Source organism: Schistocerca nitens, chromosome 1 (genome assembly GCF_023898315.1).
Source record: "Schistocerca nitens isolate TAMUIC-IGC-003100 chromosome 1, iqSchNite1.1, whole genome shotgun sequence".
NCBI lineage: Eukaryota > Metazoa > Arthropoda > Insecta > Orthoptera > Acrididae > Schistocerca > Schistocerca nitens.
In genome coordinates this window covers 306,187,911-306,202,661 of record NC_064614.1, presented here as the reverse complement: position 1 = coordinate 306,202,661, position 14,751 = coordinate 306,187,911, and the positions used below count along the sequence as shown (strand labels likewise).

General features: G+C 40.2%; 1 protein-coding gene across 7 annotated transcripts in view; it reads left to right on the top strand.

Moving 5' to 3' along the window:
* Positions 1-14,751, top strand: part of LOC126248448 (large proline-rich protein BAG6) — a 250,397-nt gene that overhangs the window by 162,389 nt on the left and 73,257 nt on the right. The gene's annotated exons all lie outside the window — the stretch shown is intronic.

Below are 14,751 nucleotides of genomic sequence, written 5' to 3'. Positions count from 1 at the left end.
ACCAAATTCAATCATGCCTGGCCTCTCTCTTACTTCCAGTTACTACAGTGGAAACAATTTTTTGTCACCGCTCTACCACACAGACTTGACCCAAAACCTATGTTTTACCCTGCTTGACTCAGTTCACTCCTCCATCAATTGTCACACACCCTTACTGCCCCCAGATCACCCTGCTAGCTTTCCAGAATTTCTTAACCTTGAACCTTGCCTCATCATCATTCCCCAAATCCCTCAACATGCAAGCCAAACTTACATCCACAGAAAGAACTGCAATATACAACCTAAAAACTGATCCTGCCCTTATAATCCTGCCTGCTGACAAAGGCTCCACCACTGAGGTTTCAAACCACAAGGATTAACTGGCAGAAGGACTCCGCCAGCTACCAGACTCGTCCACCTGCGAACCCTGACACATTGACACCATTCCAGAAATCCAACAGGATCTCCAGTCTCCTTAAATTCTCTGGCCCATTCCAGAACCTCCCCCTCACCCCCACTCTCCCACTCACCCCCACTCTCCCACTCACCCCCACTCTCCCCCTCACCCCCACTCTCCCCCTCACCCCCACTCTCCCCCTCACCCCCACTCTCCCCCTCACCCCCACTCTCCCCCTCACCCCCACTCTCCCCCTCACCCCCACTCTCCCCCTCACCCCCACTCTCCCCCTCACCCCCACTCTCCCCCTCACCCCCACTCTCCCCCTCACCCCCACTCTCCCCCTCACCCCCACTCTCCCCCTCACCCCCACTCTCCCCCTCACCCCCACTCTCCCCCACACCCCCACTCTCCCCCACACCCCCACTCTCCCCCACACCCCCACTCTCCCCCACACCCCCACTCTCCCCCACACCCCCACTCTCCCCCACACCCCCACTCTCCCCCACACCCCCACTCTCCCCCACACCCCCACTCTCCCCCACACCCCCACTCTCCCCCACACCCCCACTCTCCCCCACACCCCCACTCTCCCCCACACCCCCACTCTCCCCCACACCCCCACTCTCCCCCACACCCCCACTCTCCCCCACACCCCCACTCTCCCCCACACCCCCACTCTCCCCCACACCCCCACTCTCCCCCACACCCCCACTCTCCCCCACACCCCCACTCTCCCCCACACCCCCACTCTCCCCCACACCCCCACTCTCCCCCACTCTCCCCCACACCCCCACTCTCCCCCACACCCCCACTCTCCCCCATACCCCCACTCTCCCCCACACCCCCACTCTCCCCCACACCCCCACTCTCCGCCTCACCCCCCCTCACCCCCACTCTCCCCCTCACCCCCACTCTCCCCCTCACCCCCCACTCTCCCACCCCCACTCGCACCCCCACCTCACCCCCACCCCCACTCTCCCCACCTCACCCCCACCCTCACTCTCCCCACCTCACCCCCACCCCCACTCTCCCCACCTCACCCCCACCCCCACCCCCACTCTCCCCACCTCACCCCCACCCCCACCCCCACTCTCCCCACCTCACCCCCACCCCCACCCCCACTCTCCCCACCTCACCACCACCCCCACTCTCCCCCCTTACCCCCACTCCCCCCTCACACCCACACTCCCCCCTCCCCCCACTCCCACCTCTCCACCCCACACTCCCCCCTTTCCCCCCACACTGCCCCGTCTCCCCCCAAACTCTCACCCTCTCTCTCACCCACCCCTTACCACTCCCCGCAACATGATTCCTAAAGTCCATAAACTCAACGACTCAGGGCACCCCATTGTGACTGATTACTGTGCCCCCAATGAGAGAACCTGTGCTGTCGTAGGCCAACACCTTTAGCCTATTACCTGTAACCTACCCTCCTGTATAAAAGACACCAATCATTTCTTCCACTGACTCTCCACAGGTCCTGTTCCTTTGCCACATGGTGTCCTGCTCATCACTATTGATGTAACATCCCTTTACACTAACATCCCTAATGCTCAAGGCCTTGCTGCTATTGAACACATTACCTTTCGAAACCTACAACCTCCTTCCTGGTCACCATGATCAACTGTGTCCTTACCCACAATTACTTTACCTTTGAGAAGATCATCAACAAACAAATCTGTGATACAACAATGAGCACCATCCTATGCCAACCTATTCATGGGCCATCTAGAGGAATCTGATGTAACCACCCAGAATCCCAAATCCCTTACCTGGTTCAGATTCCTTGATCACATCTTCATGATCTGTATTGAAGGTGAACGCACTATCCACATTCAGTCTCTGTAAGTCCATCTTTTTACAAGATGGTTGCAGGACCTTGGCTGTTCAATATAAAATGTCATATTAAAAGACCTAAATTTCCAGTTTCATTGTATTTGTGCTACCTGTCTCAGGATTACATTATGCCATCTTCAGCCCATTGACTGGTGTGTAGGAAGAATCCACCTCTTGTACAATTGACATAGTGGCCAGTATATAGTCACTTCTTAACACAGTATCCTTCAGTTACCACTTATCAGACAGTCTGGCCGAAAGCTGACCTCTTTAGTGGTTTTTCAGCACACACTCGTACATGTGATCAGGTAGTGTGGTTCCATTGCTCTATACTATCATTTGATGTAAGTACTCATTAATATGATCCCAAAAGTTATTTCAGTTAATTCTTCCCTTCTACTCTTTGTGCCCATATAGAGGAACTCTAGGTTACTCTCTGACAGATATTCAAGAAGGTACCCACATCTGTCATTGTTGTCACTACTACTCCACACCAGGATATAGCCACTGACAACACTACTACCTAGCAGTTGCTCATTCAGCTGCAAGCAGCTGTCTTCTACTCCATGTTTTTGGGGATGGAGGAGCACTGTCTTCTTGAAGAAGATATGCTGAGGCCAATACCATTTCCCTCATGTTCTCTTCCTTACACCATTTCAATCTGATGACCAGTAAGACCCTAGAGTGAAGTTCCCCCATCAGCATGAAAGTGATTCCATTGTTAACGTAAATGCATGTGCTATTGTTTTTTCAGACTACTCAGATAAATCAATTTAACCTCCACTTCCTCCAAGTCTCAATGCCTCTTTTATGCAAGTAGTGTAGCTGGATCAGGGCCACATTCACCTTGCCTTCCCAGAAGGCAAATCAAGGCAGTGGTTGCCCACTTTGTAGTAGGCTTGTCTGCAACACACCCAGCTGTCAACTTGCCCCATTATCACCTAGATGTCTTTGATCACCCTGACAGTCATCTGCCCTAACCCTAAATACGGTTTTAACTTGCTATCGCATTGCCTTCGGGAACTTCTTTCCAGCCTTGCGGTTAATGGTCCTCGAGTCCTCTGTTGAGACTTTCAAGTTCTTATGCCATACTTTGTCTAACAGGATACCAAGATTGATATTTTTGTGGTCTTGAGTAGTCCTGCTGCTGTCTTGACTAGCGGGTCATTCCATATCAAATTACCCAATAAAAAATAAATTTTACACCCACCTCCTTAGATTTTCATGAAATTTGGCTCAAATGGTTCTAATACCGTCCTGACAACACCTGCAATTTTTTTTGCTGTATCTCTTATAGTTTTTTTTATAAATTTTTAAAGTTTTTATGTTTTGCGTTTTCCGAATGTTCGGAAATGGTAAATTTAATTTGTATTCAAAACTTTAAAATTGCTTATCTTAAAAACTCTTTTAGATAACATCATGAATTTTTGCAGCAAGTTTATTTATTATACATATTTGAAGATAAAAATGATACTGTTAAAATATATTAATATTTTCTATGAAAAATTTATTTATATATGTATTTTTTTCTTTTTTTTAACGGATGTTTTGTTTTATAAGAATTGCAATATCTAGAGTCTCAGACCTGATGCAATACTCAAATTTGTTTTAATTTACTCTTAAACATATAGGCTACTTGATAAAACAAAAATAATGATGGCTTTTTAACATGTGTATTAATTATAGTAGATTACATTAGAATTCTGTACAAAGATAGTGTACTTATGACACTTATGTATAACCCAACTGATTGCTTGAAACATTGAATTGTTTGAGTTATTCTGCCTTCTTAATAAACATTAATGCCGATTCAAACTGTTTTTCCACTTCATCCAAGAGCTTTCAGTTCTTTTGATACAGTCTTTTTTGAAGTAATACATTCTTCCAGTGCCGCTTGATTGAGGTGCGTCTACCACACAGACTATGTGCTCCAAAGGCACTATGCAAGAATCTTGTCTTTCAGGCCAATAAAATGATGCAGCTGGTCCTGAAGGATGTAGAAATAGAATTTCTGCATCTTCTTCATCATTGAATATTGTTTTTACCAGTCCAAAGTACCAGTTACCATCGTAATTTGCACCACATAGCTATTTATGGATGGTTCAACACGAACCCAATCAGAAGAAGAATGGAAAGAAAAGACTAAGGAGGGTTTTAGACTATCTGTAGTCCTTCTCATTTCAAGGTTGTTTGTTGGAAGTGAAGTTCTGAAAACTTCTTGTTCCAGGAATGGTTCGGGTTGCTGAAAAACGTTTTTCTAGTTTTAACCGTAGCAAATCAGCTTCTTTTTTGTCAATAAAGTGAAAATGAATGTTTTCAGTATTTTTTTCACAAAACTTGTACACATCGATTGCTGTCATTATTTGTTCTTCGTCTGAAAGCTGTAGACTGGCTTTCCTTAAAATTCTTTTAATAGTTCCTCCTAGGCCATCACAAATTGACTTCCCATGACTTGTTGCAAAAAAAGTGTGTTGGGCCTTCAAATTAAAGTCTCTCAAGTGTTCAGTCAAATTTTTAAAACTGTTTCTATTTTTGTACTGCCCAGCACAACCATCGGTAAAGTAGTGAACTGAGTCAATGTCAGTATGATGTAATGACAGCCACTATGTAATTTCTTTTTGTACAAAGTTAACAAAACCAGTGTCATGTTCTTGGTCATCACTAATAAAACAGTGGTTGGAAACAAAAACAATGTTTTCCTCATTTCTTAGAAAAACTCCAACTGGGTGTAGGGTACAACCACCTTTATTCCAGTGGTAACTGTGGATCTCATTTTGTATAACAAAGGAATAATTTTCACTAAAATCCATCACAATAATTGCTGTTTTGGGTGGTGGGTCTTCTTTCAATCTTTTAAAGGCTGCTGATTGGGATTTTGCTATAAACAAGTGCGGGAAGAGCTTTTCCAATGATCTAACCAATAAAGAAATGTAGTCTTCAACACTGATAGACTGTTTGATCATTTCTGCCCTGTCTGTGTTAACCCACTGACTGATTACAATTTCTTCTTCTAAATCATAATATTCACTTAATTTTTCAGTTAAGTACTCAGTTAGTGCAGTATTTGCAGGACAACTGTCGCAATGATGTAGAATGCAGTTTTGGTTTTCCGTGTTGCACACAAGCATCTTAATTAGGTCTTTATAAGATTCTTCAATTTTCACAGCATCCAGTAATAGTTTAACATTCTGGTGGATACAGCATACACATATAGTGTGTGTGCCTGCAGCACCAGCAAGGATACACCATTTAGGTCTCAAGAAACAAAATTTTAAAAATCCTACTTCTACCTCGGTATTGTCCCATTTGAAAGAATAATAGAGTTCTCTCAAGTTACACAAAATGAGTCTTTTTTGCATGTACACATTTTTTTGAACATTACTTTGTCTTTTGTTCCAGGTAGCACTCTGGAACTTTCATCCTTTTCATAAAAATCTGTTACAAGTCTTACTGTATTTTCAGAAAGAGTTTTACCTTTTTTTGGACCAGGAGTTTCCAAAATACCCTTTTCAGATTTTAGCTTTCTAGCTTGTCGCACCATGTACTCACTCACATTAAATTCTTTCATCACTATATTTCGACTCCAAGAATCTGGAGCCTAGGTCAGAATCTGGATTTTTCTAGACCTCCCAACAGATGAAATCTTCTCTTTCATAAGAGAAATCATTACATCAAAATCCTTTGCTTTCCCAACCACACTTGTATCGTCTTCATCATCATCAGAACTTGGTGCATCATATTTTAATGCTTTTGAAACCGACTTTTTTTGCATTCTTTTCAATACTGCTAACCTTCCTTTTAAAATAAGACCCTTTACTTTGTTCTGACAAGCCATGAAGCTTTATCGGTGTTAAACCTAAATTCTCAATGATATTTTGATGGGCTTTTTGTGTTTTTTTAGTGGGTTTACACATGTTGTTTGATACTTTTCAAAAACATTTAAAAAGTAGTAGCTGTGGTGTGAACATATATTCTTAAATTCACACAGATTAATTCCAGATCGTAAGTGGGTCAAATCTTTTTCTTCCTCACTCAATTCAGATACCAGTTGTAACTTTTTTGAAGGTGTGTAGGTTGTTTGTAAACAGTCAGATTTTTTAAATAACCCTATGCTACAGGTTTGAATATCTGACATACTGATTTCACTTTTGGTCTGATTACTGTTCAGGTTACTGTTATAGGATATTGGAAAAGAATCTCTGTAAACTAAGTAACAGTACTTACTGCAAGTTCGCATAAACTTAATAAAATACTATCCAAGCACTATTTAACACTGTAATAATTTTTTAGTTCAAAACACAGGAGTAACAAAACAAAATCCAAGCGTACATTATTACTCCAAGAAGACAAAAACTTATTTTCGGTGTCTAAGTCACTTGGTACTTTTTATTTTTAAAATATAATTAATATTATTTTAAAAATTAGATAACTATTAAACAGGTTAAAAAGCCAATATAATTTTTCTTTTATCTAATAGTCTATACAATTAAGAGTATTTTAAAATAAATTTGAGCTTTCTATCAGGTCTGAGACTCTAGATATTGCAGTTTTTGTAAAACTAAACATCCGTCAGCTTAAAAAAAAAATTTCATTTGGAATATTTTAATATATCTTTATGGTAATTTTTTTTAACATTTAGATATAATACACAAACTTATTCCAAAATTTCATACTGATATCTTGAGTATTCTTTAATATACAAATTTTTTTAGTTGTGAGGACACGTTTAAGTTAAGATTTCCGACTGCTGAAACAACGCCAAATCTAAAAACTTTAAAAATTTATTTAAAAACAACTATAAGAGATAGAGCAAAAAAATTTTACAAGTGCTTTCAGGATGATAAAAAAAGTAATTGTACCAAGTTTCATCAAAATCTGACATGGTTTGTGTCAAGGCCTGGGTGACTTGACATGGAATGACCCTAGTAACTTCACCTCAGTCAACAGAAATATGTTGGGCATCATCTCCTTCAGCCAATCCATCATATCCACCCCCTCACAGACAAAGACCAAAGCACCCTTATCCAGATGGACCCCCCTTAATTTCAGGCTGTGACTTGGGTTCTCCCCATATTTTTTTTTTTATTATTATTTTATTTTTTTTTTATTTTCAGAGAACCTCTTCCAGCTGTGAGGTCATATTAGCAAGAAGGTAGCAGGTTTTAGATAACTGCCATCCTAAAAACTGAAACTGCAGTACTATAGCTCCAATACCCTGTTTCTTGCCTTGGCTTTTTCTGGATGCATTTCTCCTGTGAACTGGGAGTAGCTGACTCCTCCGCATTATCTTGCTGTCTGTCTTAGAAGTAGAAGAGGTCTGTTTAAACACCCCTTTCACTTTGAAACAATCTTATCTTGTGGCTAAAGACGTTTTAATCCTCATTATTTGTTCTTAGGAGCCATTCCTTTACTTTCTTTTCTGTTTCTCCTGTAAGAAGTTTCTTCCTCTGTGCCTCAGACACATCTGTAATTTTAATCTGGTCCATCTTCTTGCATATTGTCCCTCTCCCAACAAAGTTGTGGAAATAGCTTCCATCTGCCTAGTGCTCAGTGTCTGGGTGTTTGAGGTATGTTGAACTCCCAAGTCCCACAGTCTTTTGTTTTTCTTCTGTGTTCTCCATTTTGTTTCCACAAGAATTTGGGGGGGGGGGGTGTTACATATTGGTCCACACCAGCACAGCCCTGCACTGGTGTTAGGTAATTACTCAGGGAGGTTGCCTTCACCCAGTTGTTCCATCTGATACTCATTTTCATGTTAATTAGATGGCTCAAGATAGAGTAGTTTCCCCATCACATCTGAAAGGTGCTACATTTACATAGGGTCGAACTCCCCAGACAAAAGTAAAAGCACTTACGAGGGGATACAAGGGCTAGCCACAATGTTTTAATTATCACCTTGAAAACGTCAAGCTGTGGCTATGAAACTTGGTCCTGTATGTGCGGTAAAACACTGCATTAATAATTAATTAGCTTTAGTTCTCTCTGTTCTGGAATTCCATACAGTGTTCATGATGGTAAAGTGAGAATGAGGGACAGAAAAGGTGAGCTCTAATTTGTTGTTTTACAGAATTCCTGCTTTTAGCAAAATTTCATCAGTCCAGATGAAATTGCCATGAGAGCTTCATCACCAAAACCCAATTTTAACAAACACTGCTTTAAGGAATAAATGCTAAAAAGTTTGCAAATGGATACCCAGCTATGACAAGATTCCTAACAAGCCTGAAAGTTTGTGGCTATTCCTTTCGTTTTCGGACAAGATGCTTTAAATTGCTGACAGAAAATTAGTCACTAATTCACATTAATTCTTATTGCCAGTAAATAGGTATTCTTTTTTAGCCGATCGTTTTGAACAAATGCAGATTCTCACATGTTGTTCACGTGGTTTGACATCATGGAAAACACTGCTAAGCATGCAAATTGATCACGTTGTGTTGTTTTTGGTAACCTCCTTATAAACAGTGTATCAAACTGTTGAATGTACGACATGGAAGGTTTTTGTAGTTATGGGCAGCAAAAGAAAAAGCTGAAGATTCTGCAGAAGCTGAAATTTATTCATAGTGAGATAAGCCTCTACATCCTTACATTTGTCCTCTAGCCATCCCTGCTTAGCCATTTTGCACTTCCTGTCGATCTCATTTTTGAGACGTTTGTATTCCTTTTTGCCTGCTTCATTTACAGCATTTTTGTATTTTCTCCTTTCATCAATTAAATTCAATATTTCTTCTGTTACCCAAGGATCTCTACCAGCCCTCATCTTTTTACCTACTTGATCCTCTGCTGCCTTCACTACTTCACCTCTCAAAGCTACCCATTCTTCTTCTACTGTATTTCTTTCCCCCATTCCTGTCAATTGTTCCCTTATGCTCTCCCTGAAACTCTGTACAACCTCTGGTTCTTTCAGTTTATCCAGGTCCCATCTCCTTAAATTCCCACCTTTTTGCAGTTTCTTCAGTTTTAATCTACAGGTCATAACCAATAGATTGTGGTCAGAGTCCACATCTGCCCCTGGAAATGTCTTACAATTTAAAACCTGGTTCCTAAATCTCTGTCTTACCATTATATAATCTATCTGATGCCTTTTAGTATCTCCAGGATTCTTCCATGTATACAACCTTCTTTTATGATTTTTGAACCAAGTGTTAGCTATGATTAAGTTATGCTCTGTGCAAAATTCTACCAGGCGGCTTCCTCTTTCATTTCTTAGCCCCAATCCATATTCACCTACTACATTTCTTTCTCTCCCTTTTCCTACTACCGAATTCCAGTCACCCATGACTATTAAATTTTCGTCACCCTTCACTATCTGAATAATTTCTTTTATCTCATCATGCATTTCATCAATTTCTTCGTCATCTGCAGAGCTAGTTGGCATATAAACTTGTACTACTGTAGTAGGCGTGGGCTTTGTTTCTATCTTTGCCACAATAATGCGTTCACTATGCTGTTTGTAGTAGCTTACCCACATTCCTATTTTCCTATTCACTATTAAACCTACTCCTGCATTGACTTACTTGACTTAATTCCTTTGGCCCCTATGGGGGCATAGGGCATCCAGGAGAACTCGCCATCCGTCTCTGTCTTTTGCCATTTGCCTCAATTTTGCCCAGGTCTTACCAACTCTTTTTGCTTCCCCTTCCACTGTCCTCTTCCATGTGCCCCTTGGTCTTCCTCTCTTCCTTGTTCCCTGATTCCAATGCTTTTTTCTCGATGGCTCCATCTGGTTTTCTCAAGGTGTGCCCCAAACAGCCCCACTTTCTCTCTCGTATCTGGTCTTCTATAGATATCTGGTTTATTATTCGCCAGAGCTCCCCATTACATATTTTTTCTGGCCACCAGATATTCATGATGCGTCAAAGACATCTATATATGAAGCTTTGTAACTGGGTTGTTATCTTTTTATCCATTTTCCAGCTTTCACTGGCGTACAGGAGGACAGCCTTCACATTTGTATTAAAAATGCGGATTTTTGTTTTGTATGTGATATTTCTATTTTTCCATATTGGATACAATTGTATGAAGGCAGCATTTGCCTTTTTAATGCGGTTTTTCACGTCATCTCCAGCTCCACAATCTTCCGCCACTATACTACCCAGATATAGGAATGAGTTGACAGTCTCCACTTGCTGCTCACCTATTAACAGGGGCACCTCCATGTTCCCTGAATTTACTCTCATTTCCTTTGTTTTGCCTGTATTTATCTTGAGGCCAGCAGTCTCTGCTTCTTCTTTCAGCAAGTTTAATTTAGCTTGCATATCAGTCGCCTTGGAGCTAATAAAACTATGTCGTCTGCAAAATCCAAATCCTCCAGACGTTCGTGGATCCCCCACACCCCTATTTAATTTTGTGTTTATAACCCTGTAGTCACCTGACCAGAAGTCTTGTTCCTCCTGCCACCGAACTTCACTAATTCCCACTATATTTAACTTTAACCTATCCATTTCCCTTTTTAAATTTTCTAACCTACCTGCCCGATTAAGGGATCTGACATTCCACACTCCGATCCGTAGAATGCCAGTTTTCTTTCTCCTGATAACGACATCCTCTTGAGTAGTCCCCGCCCGGAGATCCGAATGGGGGACTATTTTACCTCCGGAATATTTTACCCAAGAGGACGCCATCATCATTTAACGATACAGTAAAGCTGCATGCCCTCGGGAAAAATTACGGTCGTAGTTTCCCCTTGCTTTCAGCCGTTCGCAGTACCAGCACAGCAAGGCCGTTTTGGTTAGTGTTACAAGGCCAGATCAGTCAATCATCTAGACTGTTGCCCTTGCAACTACTGAAAAGGCTGCTGCCCCTCTTCAGGAACCACACGTTTGTCTGGCCTCTCAACAGATACCCATCCGTCGTGGTTGCACCTACGGTACGGCTATCTGTATCGCTGAGGCACGCAAGCTTCCCCACCAACGGCAAGGTCCATGGTTCATGGGGTTTATTACAATAGTTCGGACTATTAATGGCATTAAAACCCTAAGTCACTGAAATTACTGTTCCATAAAAGATAAGACATATACCAAGTGTACTGTACATAAGTAAGAATAAACATTAATTGATAACATTATTTGTTACAGCAGCTAAAATGTTACTGGCAAATAAACCATAATAACTGAAGTTACAGTTCTATGAGGTAAATGACATTATATAGTGTAAAGGAACCCTTTAATATGAAAAGGCCATAAGTTAAGGTTAACAGTGCCTGAAATGTGTGGAACTTAGCTAAGAAGTGACAACTGTGAATGATAATAAGGACAATTGTCTCATAAAGGTTAGCGATTAGATATACAATATGTGATCAGCAATTAATACATAAGAAAACCAGTAGGCTGTATGTCATAGCCAGCTACTAACGTAGGTAGATGATCATATAAAGTAATGGATTTATCGGACAATAGGTGTGTGCAATGCCACAAAACATTATAAAGACATTATAGCCAGTGGAGTTATATGCAGACTTTATGAAGCTCTTAAATATAAGCACACCATTTGATGTATAACAAATTCTGAAATAGCATTGAACATTGGTTAGTGTATTAAATATGCAGTGTATAATTGGGAAATGCCTGAAGCTACAAATAAGAACAAAAAGGCTGTATGTCGTAGCCAGGTATTGGCGTGGGTAATGAGCAGTATACAGTATTAGATTTAACGGGTTAATAAGTAGTATGTAGGGATGTACCACACCACAAGTCACTATAAAGACAGTTATAAGAATTCATGTGTATGCAATCTTTATGAAGCTCAAAATTAGAGATACACCATTTGACATGTATTAATTTAAAAAAAGCCTTAAACTTAAAGAAAATAACAATGATTATGTGTATGTAAACATGAATATAAATAGGGCATTGCCATCGGGCGGCATAGAAAGTCCCGTATCATCATGGTAGATGAAGCAAGGGCTGAAATCCTTTGTAGAAGGAATTGCAGTTAAAAAATAAAAACTTCTTCAAAGGATTTCAGCCCTTGCTTCATCTACCATGATGATACGGGACTTTCTATGCTGCCTGATGCCAATGCCCTATTTATATTCATGTTTACGTACACGTAATCATTGTTATTTTCTATAAGTTTAAGGCTTTTTTATAATTGATACATGTCAAATGGTGTATCTCTAATTTTGAGCTTCATAAAGATTGCATACACATGAATTCTTATAACTGCCTTTATAATGACTTGTGGCGTGGTACGTACCTACGTACTACTTATTAACCTGTTAAATCTAATACTGTATACTGCTTATTACCTACGCCAATACCTGGCTACAACATACAGCCTTTTTGTTCTTATTAGTAGCTTTGGGTATTTCCCTATTATACACTGCATATTTAATACACTAACCTATGTTCAATGCTGTTTCACAATTTGTTATGCATCAAATGGCGTATTTATATTTAAGAGCTTCATAAAGTTTGCATATAAATCCACTGGCTATAATGTCTTTATAATGTTTTGTGGCGTTGCACGCACCTATTATCCGATAAATCCATTACTTTATATGATCATCTACCTACGTTAGTAGCTGGCTATGACATACAGCCTACTTCAAAGAACTGTAACTTCCGGCTCAGCACCCACGGCCCACCTGTCTGGCCCATTAGTAGAAATGACAGTCGTACGACTGTGTACTGTAGTACTAACATTTTAAGTTTGACAAGACCAATATCTAGCATGTCTTAATTTTATATTGTGACATTTCTGAAGAAGGCTACATTACAGCCGAAACCTAGGTGAAGTTTCTTTGCTTATGCAACTGGAGGCTAAAAGTTAACATAATTCTTAATATTGACAGATATCCTGCACACCAAAAGGTGGTGACATTCTTTGGGAATATTTATGTTGTGTTTCTTGCTTTTAACTGTGCAACTGATTTGCAGGCTATACACTTGTTTCTTAATGCTTTCACAGGCCTTGGGGGGATATACTTCCCACTAAATGTATATCTTTATAGTGTTTAAGGGAATATGTGTTACCAAATCTGTACGCTCCTGGCATCTAGTGGCAGTCCACTGCACCAGCTGTAGTTCCTGCTTGGTGTGAAACGTATTTCAGGACTGTGGGAATTTTTTATCCCACCAAACAATGGTGTTTAATGGTTATTAGGAAGTATGGTTACAACAAAAGTAGTTTCTGGAAGGGGCTTCGGAAGTATACTTACCACAAAATCAATCTGTCATTTGTGGTCCTTGGGAAGCATACTTATCTCCAACTTAGGGGTATCCCAAAGCTTTTGAGAATACAATCTTACCACCCCTGTCTATGCCCAACATATTGTGGTAGTACTTTGCACCAAGTGTATGAAAATTACTACAATCTGTTTCTGTTTGTTGTGGGATCACTATTGTTGTCAGAAAATATTGCTTTGCTCCTCCAATACACATTAATGTGACGTGTATCAGCTCATACCTTTATTTTGTGGTAGTTTCAAGGATTGTTTTCACATAGTGGTAAGTAAATTTTATTACAAAAGGGAAGTGGGAAATTCATTTACCTCCATAGTTTTAATATCACACAAAGGTGCTGTAGTGATATATGCACAAATAGTGTTTGGCCCTAAATCACAGAAATTGAATTATCAAAAAAGTGAACAAAGTCAGTTGATCACAATTAGGATAGCAAAAAAATTATTTTCGCTTAGTTGCTACAAAAAATGCATCCGTGAAGGGGTTAAAACTAAGTACAGACTGACTGTTCTGCAGGGATTAATTTCGTTCCCTCAAAGAAAGTATGTAATGAGAATGAATATTCTGTGGGCTGTTCACATGTTCATTGCTGCCTGGAATGCTTTGACCTATTCCCCATATCATATGATGATGCATTGTTTCCATACATTTACACCATCTTACCATGGATTGTTGCAGTGTTGTTCCCATTCAGGCAGAAAAAGAATCACAGCAGAATTCTCCACTGTATAAATGGGCTGTGCTATTTTGTTTTGCCTCCTGTAGCTGCTCACTACAGCACTGCGGTTTAAATGTTTGAGGAGAATGAGAACAGAAACTATTTGGACAAATCTTGGGAATGCAATACCCTTACATTAACTAAATCCTGGCAGAGTGGAAATACATCATTGCAAATGACAGAAAATCATACAGTCTCATATATGTCCATGAAGATTCATGGAACAGATACGTCACTAAAACATTACTAATTATGTAGAGAAATGAGTACAGGAAAAAATAGCTAGTTTATCTACCAAAGGACAGTATTGTTGATAGTGTTCCAATATGCTGTCAAATTAATATGTTTAATTTATTGTAAAATAACAGTGTATGATTTAGCAAAAAGAGAAGTACAAATTATTTGATCTGATTCAGTCGTTGGGAAAAAGAGATACTTCTTTGACAAACTGTAAAGCCATGGGTACACAGTTTTCTGTGTAGTTCCATGTGTGTGTGAACTATATGCTACAAAGACTGCTTGACTAAAAATTAAAAGAAAGAACAGATAACATTTCACTGAAGTAGCTTTAAAAGTGACACAGTACAACATTGTACCTGTGACTTCAACTGACAGGGAGAAATTTGAAGAACCTGTAA